This window comes from Simochromis diagramma, unplaced genomic scaffold (assembly GCF_900408965.1).
Source record: "Simochromis diagramma unplaced genomic scaffold, fSimDia1.1 OVJJ01000208.1, whole genome shotgun sequence".
Classification (NCBI taxonomy): Eukaryota; Metazoa; Chordata; class Actinopteri; order Cichliformes; family Cichlidae; genus Simochromis; species Simochromis diagramma.
The window spans coordinates 1,819,568-1,831,175 of record NW_024386789.1 but is presented as its reverse complement, the minus strand read 5'-3'; positions in this window follow the sequence as shown (position 1 = coordinate 1,831,175).

Below are 11,608 nucleotides of genomic sequence, written 5' to 3'. Positions count from 1 at the left end.
AACCCTTCCACCAAAAAGTCACCTTCTTCTTACTAGCACATGACAAGGGGGGAAAAAAAGATTAAATAAAGATTAAACTAATAATTAAATAAATACACATTAGGAATGCATCAAAAGGAATGTTTTTTAAAAGGGAATTAAAAAATTGCTGTCTCTGGGTGATTTTAAAAGTTAACCTGGAGGTAATATTTCTTGTAGGAGCAATTCATTAGGCACGTCGTTTACTTTTACTTTCATATCTAAAACTTATATAACAACAAGCTGTTCTAAATTGGATGTTAAGTGTGGTTGTTAGTCTGTTTTGGTTTGGTTTAGTTCAGATCGGTTTGGTTGTCCGTCTCTGTGCGCGTGTGTTAGCCCTGTTAATGGGACCAGTCCAGGATCTGTCCCACCTCTCACTCTATGACAGCTGGGATTGCTTCCAGCCCCTTTGCAGTTCTCCTTCTAGGGTGCTGAGGCCTTAATATGAAAAATCTGAGCAAAGATCGTAGGTCACAGTCAAACTCACAACTCCAGATATGTGTTAACATCCCCAATAACGTCACGCCAGGATGGAAAAAGAGTGACTGATGATGCAAATCTTAACTAACAGCTGCTGGGTTTGTTTTTTCTATTTTTTTGTTCTTTTCTGTCTCTTAATACTTGTGTGTTAATGGATGCGGCTCCTCGCCCTATAAACAGGAAATATCTGTTAAATCCCAGCAAATAAGACACACGCACAGCCATTCATTTGTCAGCACAAATTATGGCCCGAGTCTCACTGTTATGAATGTCATCTCAGTCTTGCCAAAGCGCACATCCAAACACCTCAAAACGCACTCACTGAGGTTCGTTTTCAGCATCATAATCTTATTTATTTAATTTTTAATTATTTCTTGCTCTATTTTCAGTATCAAGACTCGGAAGGGCCTACGCACCCTCGTTCGGTCCCCTACATACTTTTCCACATTCCTCCCATTTCTTTCTCTCTCTTGAACGATAGATATACTATCCTCCTTCCCTCTCTCCCTTTTCACATGCCTTCCCCGCCTCTACTTGTTCTCCCTTCCTCTTCCTTTCTTCTGCTCTCATCGAAATTCAGCGGTGTAATTCTCTCTCCGAGGACACCATTGATCTCTCCCTTCCCGCATGTTTGAGAAACACTGGGCGGGCAGAGCTGGGATTTTTAACGTATGAGGGGAGCAGCGGGGAAACGGTGAGAGGAGGAGGACGAACAGGAGAGGGGATGACAGAAGCGAACTAGAGAGGAACAGGAAACAGAAAGAGAAAAGGGGGGAGAGAGGAGAAGAGTGAGAGAGAGAGGAGAAAAAGCAGTGGGGGGAGAAGGGGGAGGCAGAAGAGGACTGCCAGGCCCCCCTCTCTCACTCCCTCTATAGTGACTGCAGAAGAAAAGACACGGGCTTTCCTCGTGATCACATCTTCCGCCCCTCTTTTTGAAGCACAGAGAGACAAGAGAGCAGCTATTTACTGGAGCACACACATAATGGCCACTTTTATTTACTTTCGTCCATTTAGCTTCTGCCAAGGACTCTCTAGTGTGTGGGCCAAAAACAGAAACCCGAGGTGTTTTACAAAGTACCAAAGTCCCCCTCCTTCTCCTCCCCCTCCTCCATTTTCTCCTCTATATGCATGTATTTGGGTTCCTTATTTACTTGCTTATAGCTAATTCTTAACCACCCACAAAACAAAACAAAAAATCCAAAGCAGAGGTGATATCCAACCCCTGCTCAACATGTGGCCACATTTATATATGACCTGCCTTCAAATCTCCTTCAGGCCAGGCCACATCCAGACTCACACACACACTCCCCTACTCTGACATCAGAAAGGTCACTAGTACTACCCAGGCGGTGATGGAGCTGACCCTCTGTCCCGAGGCGAGCCCGATGACCAACCAGCCTTCAGCAGCAGCAGTCGTCCTCTCTTCTAAGTTCACCGCTGACCTTTAAGAGAGTTTCATTGCTAGCAGACCTCAGACAAACTGCAGCTCATCAGGCAGAAATGCGTAATCCCCTCAGCCTCACGCAAGTCAGACTTTCTGTCTTTACACAGGTTTCGTTTTTGTGTTTGTTTCTTTTCCCCACCTTCATATGGAATTTATTTAATTCCTTTAAACTCAACATTGAGAAATAGCTACAGTTATTTATTTTTTTAGATTTTTGTAAAAGTTTGCATCTTTGTACACCAAATCTGATCATCTCCTTTTATTTTACACATATACATTTGTTTTATTTATTTATTTTATCTCTGCACATATTGTACATTTTATTCTGTATGTGTGTTATTTATTGTGATCACTGCTTGCCTTTCTTTTAGCATCAGCATGGGTGAGTACTCTAATTCTGTTGCACTATTATACAGAGAATAACAATAAAGGGGTAAATATTTAAGAAAATTCCACATTTTAAAATTTATTTTTAATATAATTTTAATATCAAATTTCTACTAGTCTGAATAGTTACAGTAAAATATTTTTGTTCAGGTCAGGAATAAATTATTTGAGCTTTTAGTTACCCTTTTTAAAAAAAAAAGGGATTTAATAACCAAGGAAGATGACACTTTTTTTATTTTAGTGCATCTACAGACTTAATATTTCAAACGTGTCGTCTTCACTGGTTGAATAATGACGCAAAATAATTTAATATTTCATTTAATTTCTCAACTGCTGAGCTGCGGTGAAGAGTTTTCTTTTAAACGTCTGCACAGCCTTCATTTATTTATTTAGAAGTGGTATAAGCGGTCTTAATACAAAGTGCTCGTTTTGCAGCCTGTAAACTGCCCTCACCAAAAATTACAGGTTTTCTGACCATATTTTCCTCTTGGTTTTGTAACTGGATCGCATCCATTTCTCACTTCTTACTTTTTCCCCACTCATTGTGCTCTTTATCACCGAAACTTCATCTGTTGTGTGACTAATCATCCCGCTCTTGTTTTCTCTTTCGCGAAAAAGAGAAGCCACTTTCTCTCAAATGAAGCTCACAAGGGGGCTGATCACAAGACGGAGCAGGTCGTGTGTCTTTCTCTCTTCCTGCCTCGTTGTTCTGTGTGTGTGTGTGTGTGTGTGTGTGTCTGCTGACAGTACAGTGACGGATGCCCCTCTTGCCCTGTGCTTGATGCCTTTACTTAGGGGCCTCTGAGCCTCCTGCATTCAAAAACAAATAAGCTGCCACATAAAGATCATCCCTCATTTCTTCTCAAGTCACTCAGAGCCTCGTCCCCCGACACAAACACACACAAAGATGTACCAATCACTAACGTACCAACTTCCTTTTCAAAAGTATCCCGCGTTCACTGCATTGCATTTGTGAACCAGGCACACACGGCTCAACCCACACACACACACGCACGCATACACACAAGCACACACCAGGGGCTAACATCTGTAAGGGATTTGTACAGTGAGATGATACTCAATAATAAATAATGTGAACATTTGAAACTCATTTCAGTCCCCCTCTGTGCGACCCCAAACAAGGTCAGAGAAAAATGTGTGTGTGTGTTTTGCAGGAGAAAGGCAGAGAGAGAGAGAGAGACCCCCGCAAGCACGTTTACGCTATATCTGAGTATTATTCATGCATGTCTGCGATATGACGACTCCCAGAATCCCACAGGTGTTCCCAATTCCCAGTTACAGCAGTGACCTCGCCTCGGTGTCCCCACTCTCACCTTTCACCATTTCCTCTCAAAGAACTGGGGGGAAAAGTCATGTATCATGTTTTCTATCAAATCTCACCTCCTCTGCTAACTTTTAATCTTACGGATCCTTTAATTGGTTTACTTAACGAGGTTCAGATGATTCAGGATCAGACCCCTAGCCCCCTTCCCCCCTCACTGTGTGCTTTGGTATGTGGCCAGTAGGGGAGGCTGTGGTCCATCCTATAAGGCTCCACAGAGCACAAAAGCAGCTGATGTTGCTGGTCAGAGGTCAGCAGACAGCCTCTGAGAAGCACCAGGCGTTCCAGTTGAGCTGACTCAGAATTTAACAGGCCAAAGAAACCTGAAGAAAGGCAGAGAAGGGGTGTGAAGTCACTTTACACTAAGAGAGAGGAAAGGACTCCTCATCTGTCCTCCACCTACTCCTCCAGCCTTTGACCTCCTTGTCCTCCCTCCCTTCTTCTTCTTCTTCTTAAAGGACGGCCGCTTGCGTATTTTGTTGTGGCCGTGGAAGCTGGAGGTCTGCTTAAAACTGTGACGAGATCACCTGTTGTGTCATCTGACCCCACTCTGAAAACACTCAAGTCTAATGTGATGTCATCTACAACAAGACCTCACCAGCATCCACCACCCTTAAAATGAAGCTCCGATTCAACGTGAGCGTTCATGTGTTTGTTGCACATGTGCGTGTGTGATTGCATCCTATAGAGGAATGCAGAAAGGCAGGAACTGAATGTGTGTCTGTGTCCAGTTTCTGGTAGGTGCAGGAGAGGTGGGAGATGACGTGTATGTCAGCTAGGGGTGAAGGAAGATGGAGTAAATCTGACTCTGACACACCTCACCACGTAAACACACAAGGGTAAATGCACACACACCTTCACATCTGGTGTGGTCATCGGTCCACTTCTCAGTGGATGTGCCCCTCCTCCAACACACACACACGCATTAATTCCCCCTGTAGTGCTGCTCCTCACCCCTTTCTCTATCACTGGCAAAGTAAACCCACCATGTGAGAATGATGAATGGGCTATTCTGCACCGGAAGCACACGTTGGAAACCTCCTGCCACCCCTGCCCTGCTTCTCTCTCTCTCTCTCACACACACACACCTGCACACACACATGCTCCCCCACTTGCTTTCTCTTACCCTCTCGAGTCTGTTATCGTCTCTCCTCCTCTTTCTCCCCTGGTGACCTCACAGGCCTCCTTCCTTCCTGGTCGCCACATCTCTCTGCACACACAAGATCCTGATGTCTGTCTGTGTGTGTGTGTGTGTGTGTGTGTGTGTGAGAGAGAGAGAGAGACTAATACAGAGAGCGTAGTGTCTTGCAGACGGTGTCCAGTGTTGCACACACACCTGCAGGTCATGTGCTTGTTTATTGAGCACTTTGTGCAATTAGATGTCCAAAAAAAAAAAAGAGTTAAAACATACGTTTGCTTTTTAAAATCTTTATTTGAAAACGTTAGCATGACTTATAAATTATTGCAGATAAAACGGAAAATAACAGCATGCAATCCGCGAAACACTATATGAATTTTTGAATTGCAGATTACCCCCCACCCCCCCTTTTCATCTGTCTTTTCTTCAGCCATAGACGTCACATTGGTGTGAGGGAGTCTGAAATCAGCCAGGGGAAATGTTGAAACTCCAGGTGGTCGGCAACCAATTAAATAAAGCGTCACTGTGCTTCTTCTTCTTCTTTTTTTTTGAATTGCACACACACTCCTTTTGATGCAGAGACAAAAAGTAAAAAAAAAAAAGTCAATGTAAAACACACATGTATGTATGTGTGTGTGTGTGTGTGTGTGTGTGTGTGTGTGTATATATATATATATATATATGTGTATATATATATATATATATATATATATATATATATATATATATATATATATATATATATATAAATTTCCTTCTACAAAACCTCGACCCAATGTGGAGGAAAAAGGGGGGAAAGAAACAAGTTTCATTTGCTGTCGAAACATTTGTAGTGGAATTAAACATATGGATGCCACAGGCAAACTGAGGGCTGGAATATATTAGAGCCGCACAATGTTACACTAACCCTCCAGTATCTTACACCGCTCTGAGAGATTAATGGAATAAAGAGGAGAGAGGAGGTGGGGAGGTAAGGGTGTGGGGGTGGAGAATTGGGGGGAGAAAGAAAAAGAGTGAGTGAGTGTTCGTCTGTCTTTCTCAGGCTACTGCAAAATCAATATTTTGCCATGATACACAGCTCTCTCCTCGCAGCTTTTTGGCTGAATACATCCAGATCTGCCCATCTAAACCTAAATATTAGGTATCCCGTGCCGCAGTCAGACTTCAAAGGCAATTACGCACATCTGTTTGAAATTGTAGTATTTGATTTGTTTATGAATCTGTTCATTTGAGGTTTTCCTTCTTTTTTTTTTTTTTTAACAAAATAAAACAGAGGAAAACATACAAATAAAAAATAAATCCCGAGTCACATTGTCTCTGTGCAGCTTTTCCACACGCTCCCGCAAAGTGTAAGTGGGTCATCATTCCTCACTTTACAGATAATATTTCGCATCCTGTTCCAACACGTTGGGTCTCATCATGCCAGCATGTTGGTGTCTGTGAAGAAGAAACCCAAGGAGCAAAACGCTGGAGTGATTTTATTTTATTTTTTCCTATTGTTAAATTAGTGATTTTCAGCACAGCAAGGTAATTGAAGGGAAAGGCTTGTATGAAAAAATGTCACAGAGAAGAGGAGGAGGAGGAGAAAAAAGGAGGAATGTGCAGATTTGTTCACAAATGAATAGTGTGCTTGTTGTTCTTTATACCCCGAGTAAGGAGAGAATTGAACTGTCTCAAGGGGAGCAGAGCCGGATGTGAAGAGCAGCTCAAATCTCGGGTTTAAAAAGTTTGCGTCATGAATTTAGGTAGGACAAAAAGTGTGACGTTTAAAGAAAGAAGAAACAAAAAGAAGTCATTATGGTTTTCACTTCTTCTTCTACTACTACTATAAGCTCCTGTATTTGACAACAGGGAGATCCCACTTGCTGTGATATGAACTATGAATATGAGTCAGACACCGAGTGTTGTGGTTTGACCTCAATGTATTTACACGCTCGCTCGGAGAATCTGACTAATATCTATCACAGTTCATGCGGGTAGTTTCATAAACTGCTGTGAAATGAAAGTTCACCTATAATATGATACGTATTATATTTTAACATGTGATCTTTTTTGTGGTATTTTCTTCATATTCTGATTAACAGAAGGCTGTGAGGCTGCAGAGGAAGTGCTGAAATTTGAATTTCAGTTTTTATCTGATGGCGAAAACAGCTGATTGAAGGGAAACGTGGTGTGGAATTTTACACAACAGCTGGTCAGGGATCAGTCCACACAATAATTCATCGTTTATTCATCACAGCTGATTTATATAAATGGCCCTTTAAATTGTTTGATCAAAATTAGTCTCTTATTTTATAGTTTAATTTACAGCGTAATTAGAAAAAAGGGGCCACACGTTCCTGCTCACATTTGGTTTCAGTAATAACTGACACACACCTTTTAGAAGATTTCAGTGCCATCTCATAATTATTAACAATCGACCTCGTTCCCGAATAGATAGTCATTCTTTCTATTTCTAGTTCTCCCCGCTGATCCTAAAACTTACCGCACAGTTTGCAGATTTCACGCGAAGGACAGTGAATGCGCCTAAAGAATATTTTTAAATGAGTTCACGTGGTTCACACACAATCCACCTTCCATTCCCCTCTGACTGGGCTCTCCCTGCATTCGTAATTATTGTTTACATCGTTTACTGCTTTTTTTTTTTTTTTGCCATGTACTAATTTCACGCTAGACAGCTGCAAAATTATTCAGCATTCTCACAATATGCAAAAGACGTAAATAAATACATTTTTATTTCCTCTCTCGCTCTCTGGGTAACAATGTGCCAGTTCTGGCCCCCATGTAGCAGTTTGACCTTAAACACGCGCTTTTAGGCACAGACCTGGCTATTGGAGCAGGAATTCCCGGACAAAAGGCGCAGACGGCCTTGCCGCCCCCTCCTGGACTAAATTTGGTAAACCTAGTCCCTGCGCATATTTTACACAACCATCCCACCTATTACCGCAGCTCGTCCAGATCCTACAGTGTGAGAACGACCCGCCAATTTATCATTCATTGCGGCAAATCATGGCGGAGACTGCGTTTAATTGAGTTTGCATTGTATTTCGTTGCTGGGTGCCTTTCTCTGGGTGTGTGTGTGTGTGGAGCAAGGGGGTGAGGGGGGATTCTGTCTCAGGCCGTCCCAGTGCAACTGTGGTGGGAGGAGGAGGTGGTGTGGAGAGGAGAAGAGAAGAGAGGGCAACCTTACCCTCCCCCCCTCTTCCTCCAAGAACCCCCCCCCCCCCTCACTCCTTTCCTCCCGCACCTCACCCCCTCCTCCTCTCAGCTCCGCCTCTGTCTTACAAAACAATCAACTGGTAGTGAATAATGTGCATTGCTCATGTAAAGCGGAGCAACAGCTGCATATTGACGTATCTAAAATAGATTTTATAAATGTAAAAGCACTTACTGATAATCGCAGTGATCGAAAGAAGACGGTTAACAACTGTAAACAAACAAGGCTGAAAAGTTGCCTCCGCGTGTGTCTGATTTCTCCAAAGCAAAGCTGACCATGTAGTGGGATTTTTTTCTTTCTTTCCTCCCAGATGATCAGTTGTTAACATTTCACGTGCTGCCCATTTGACTCAGTTGTAGGCTACTCCACTTCACGGGCCCACCACTTTGTTAATTTGCCTCTTAATTGTCTGCGATGCAATTACGGCGATACGGATGGGCTGCGTGACGCCCATCAGTGCCGCAGGAGGACCGCGCAGGGCCGCTAAATCAGCTCCTTGACACCCAGAACGTCTCCGGGTTATGCCGACAAAACTTGCTGTTTTTGGACCTCGACCGGCTGCTAAAAAGCACCTCAGCGGGCACACACCCCAGCATGCCCCGCTGCTGCTGTTTGCTGCTTGCTCCTTGTGGACCCATCCCACCCTACAAACCCTCCACCCGACTGATAGTGGAGTCTAAAAGAAGAAAAACGGACATTTGCACTACATTCAGTTGAAGCCATCTGGTGCAGACTTCTTTCATTGCATATATTCAAACACACAGTCACGCAAACACACACACAAAGCTGTGACGTTTGTCTTGCAATTTTTTTTATTATTATTATTATTTTTAATAATTCAGATAGACCCGACCGGGCTACAACAACTACAGTCACACGCACACACACACAAGCATCGCTTTAAGGCACCCAGACTGCGGCTGACAATGTAACCCCCGCCCCCCTCGTTTTAATTACTTTATGAATATTCATTGTGACTCAAAGACAGGAACTGAACGACAAAATAAAAATGATAAAACGCTTAAGTCTTGGAGTTAGTCAGCTGTTTTTTTTCGAATAAACGTCAAATCTGCTCGGGCTGTTTCGTGTTCATTCTAGTTTTCTGTTTATTTGTTTGTTTCTGTGAGTTTTTATGCGAGAGAGGAGAAATACAAAAAAAGAAAAGCAGTGATGTGCTGTATGCAGCCCAAGCAAATTTCCCCATAGCAGAGCAGAACGGGTATTAAGATACACGTTACAGCTTCGTGTAATGTAAGTACTGTAACTTTAAAAGAATAAAAATAGAACCAAAACAAGAGCAGAAAAAAATGACCATATTAAAAAAAAAATTGTAACCTCAAGGTACACACACACACACACACACACACACACACACACACACACACACACACACACACACACAGAGAAAACTTCAGCTCACAACAATAAACAGCCTCAAATCTCGGCTCTGATACAGTAAATTGTTCTTCTTTTTTTGGTCAAGTTTTTTAAATTTATTAATAAAAAGAAATTAAATTAATTTAAAAAGTAAATAAACGTTATACTGGCTTGACTGTAAGCGTGTTACATTGACGTACTTTTACAGCTGCTTCATTTTATGTATTTTTTTAAAATATCAACTATTATTATTTTTTCTTTTTATTATATATCTTTACTGTGTTTTTTAAATTCATATTATTAATGCAGGATTTTATTATTATATTTTGTATTATGAATTTAATTAATAATTTAAATGAAAATGGTCAACTATACGCTTTTAATTGAATGATATAGGTAACTAGGCAAAAGAAAAACATTCACAGTAAATGCTATTATTATTATTTTTATAACAATAATAATAATAATAATGATTATTATTATTAGTAATAGCAGTGGTTTAGTTTTACTGGGATTTTGATCACTGTGAGGTCCACTTATCAAACACACTGTGAGGAAAAATGAAAATTATATATATATATATATATATATATGTTTTAAAGTCACCCTTCCACGACTGCTTGCTGTCTGTAATGTTTCCCTCAGTCCCCTTATTTCCCCCCTTCTCCGTGTTGTGTAATAGTTGTTATTGCTATTATCGCCTCATCGTGCTGCCACAGAAGAGCTGCCTGTCCTGCTGCAGTCACTTTGAATTAACTTCACCAACACGGAAACTCCTCACAGCCACAGAAACGCGCAGGTTACTCTTTTTTTCTTGGTGCAAACTGACTGAATGTCAGCCAAAATCAGCTTAATGCGGATACGTGTTTAAAGGCGTTTTTCATTAGAAGAGACTCCTCAGCCAAACTCTCGGCGCTCGCGTGTGTTGACGGCGAAACAAACGATCGGAGAAGTGCAAACAAAACGCCGCCTTTTGTCAAAAATATTCAAACCCAACTGTAAAAAGTGCGAATAAGATAATAAGGATAATATCGGCGCATTTTAATGAGCGGCTGTTGCACGCGCTCTGATGATTAGGAGAACTAAAAGCGTGTTCTTCAAAGTGAGCAGACCGGTCCACCGTATGTAATTATGTAAAACGGGCTTACTCCTGCAGCCAGCTTGTAATTTTAGATTTTTTTCTTGCTTTTTCTGAGGACTGTAGGCTTTAATAAAAAGATACAACGTGAGATCAGAAGAAGCAGGGCGAGAGGAGAATTCCCTAAAATTAAATCTTTCAACGTGGAAAACAGACACACACACACACACACACACCAACTCTCTCTCACACACACACACGATGAAATCATCATTGTTTTGGGTGGGAAAATATTACTCTCTCACTGGTGTCAGATTTGGTGAAGGTTGTTGTGCGAGTCCTGCTCTGTTTGATACAACTAATATCTTAATTCTTTCCTTTTATTTAGTTTGTTTTTGTATTTATACATTTAAAAGCATTATTAATGTATTTAACATGTTTATATTTTTGAGTTAACAGAAAGGTTAGACGCACTCACACACACACACTCTCTCTCTCACACACACAAAGGATCTCAACATGGCGAATAAACCTCGGCTACAATGATCGATTTATTTGCCGGGTGGGTGAGGGGGTTGTGCCTCATAGTACTTAGTGAAACGGTAATATATTTAATTTAAATTCAGTCATATTTTATATATATTTATAAAGAAAAATGACCGCAAAATTACAGGTTAAATAGACTATAACCGATATAAATATAAAAATATTGAAATATTTTAAAGTCTGCAATAATATTCTATAGCTTTAAACGAGCTCAGGATTTTTTTTTATAAGTTTAAAAAGAGTTATTTTTTTCCATCTATAGCTTATACAGTTAAAGTCTGCTTAGCTTTTTGTTTGTTTGTTTACGTCAGAAACGAACTGTATGGAAAAGTCAAATTCCACCTAACTCCAGCGCTGATATCACGGCCTTGCTGATTTGCGGCTGCTTGTTGTAAATAACCCCCCTCCCTCCCCAGAATGAAATCTTAAAGCTCCTCACCTTTTGCAAGAATAAAAACAAACAAACAGAGAAAGTGAAAAGAGTAATAGATGGCGTGGTGGAGATTCCGTCCACATTCCTTTGTTTTCTTCAGTCCGTGCTCTCCTTCGTCAGATAAGTGTGTAACATGAGAAGGCAG